The sequence below is a fragment of the Scyliorhinus canicula genome, chromosome 10 (assembly GCF_902713615.1).
Source record: "Scyliorhinus canicula chromosome 10, sScyCan1.1, whole genome shotgun sequence".
NCBI classification, from domain to species: Eukaryota; Metazoa; Chordata; class Chondrichthyes; order Carcharhiniformes; family Scyliorhinidae; genus Scyliorhinus; species Scyliorhinus canicula.
Genome location: NC_052155.1, coordinates 49,386,636 through 49,387,851, shown reverse-complemented (window position 1 = coordinate 49,387,851; position 1,216 = coordinate 49,386,636).

Below are 1,216 nucleotides of genomic sequence, written 5' to 3'. Positions count from 1 at the left end.
ATAAAAGAGGTTGCTATCCAGAATCTGTCGAACCCACCAATCCCTGGGGTTAAAAGACGGGCTAGATAGACATAGGTTTTCTGTTTGAAATGTTATAGCAGTCCACTGGTTCAGTGGCAGCATCCCTACCCCTGAGATAGAAGCTCCAGGTCCAGCTTCAGGACCTGATGGCCATCTAAGGTGCATTCATAACATGGTTAAACAGACAGATTATCATTCTGCAAATCCTTCCAATAGGCTGGTTTAGCTCAGTGGGCTAGACAGCCGGTTTGTGATGCAGAACAAGGCCAGCAGCACGGGTTCAATTCCTGTACCAGCTGAGAATTCTGAATTCTCCCTCTGTGTACCCGAACAGGCGCCGGAATGTGGTGACTAGGGGCTTTTCACAGTAACTTTATTGCAGTGTTAATGTAAGGCTACTTGTGACACTAAAAAGATTATTATTATTTATATGCCTGGGTCTGCTTTGGCTCTGCATTCTCTTCCCACTTACTTCACCCAGCAGGAATGCCACAGTGGATTCCTCTCCTCTAGTTACCATTTAAAATTGCCATCTGTACCTAAAGATATCATAGTATCTGCATATTTAAAGAAGAACCCTTCCAGCTTCAGGTTGGTATCCTTTCCACCCATTGAGAAGAAGAGGTTAAAGTAGAAGACATCAGAAATGGGGCCAGACACAATAGGTACGTTTCTTGCCAGTTCTAACTGCCTGCCAATCTGATATCCACCAGCAAAAGCAAAATATGAAAGATGCTGTAAATCTAAAATAATAACTGAAAATGCTGGAAACACCGAGTGGGAGAGAAACACAGTTAATTGATATAACTTAATCCAAACAATGGGGGTCTCGCCTACCAGCTGGAGAGTCGGTGAGAATGCATGCCACTTTCTGTGCGGAAGGCCGGCTGTTTTACATAACAGTCAGGCACTTAAGTGGCCACCAGTGATGGACCCTGGGGTGGAAATACTGCCTCCTGAGAAATACTGGCCAATCAGAGGTTTACAGTTCTTCATTGCAGGCAGTGCCGTTGGGGGTGGTGGCAGCTGCCAACAATGCACATCGAAGATTTGTGATTAGCGAGGAGCCTAGGCCACTGGTGAGCTAGGGTGGGATGGGGGTGGTGGGGAGGGGTCAATAGGTGGGTGGGCAGAGGTGCAGAGGTTCAGTAGAAAAGGCAGGGAGTTGGCTTTAAGCATCCCCCCACCTCAGTAT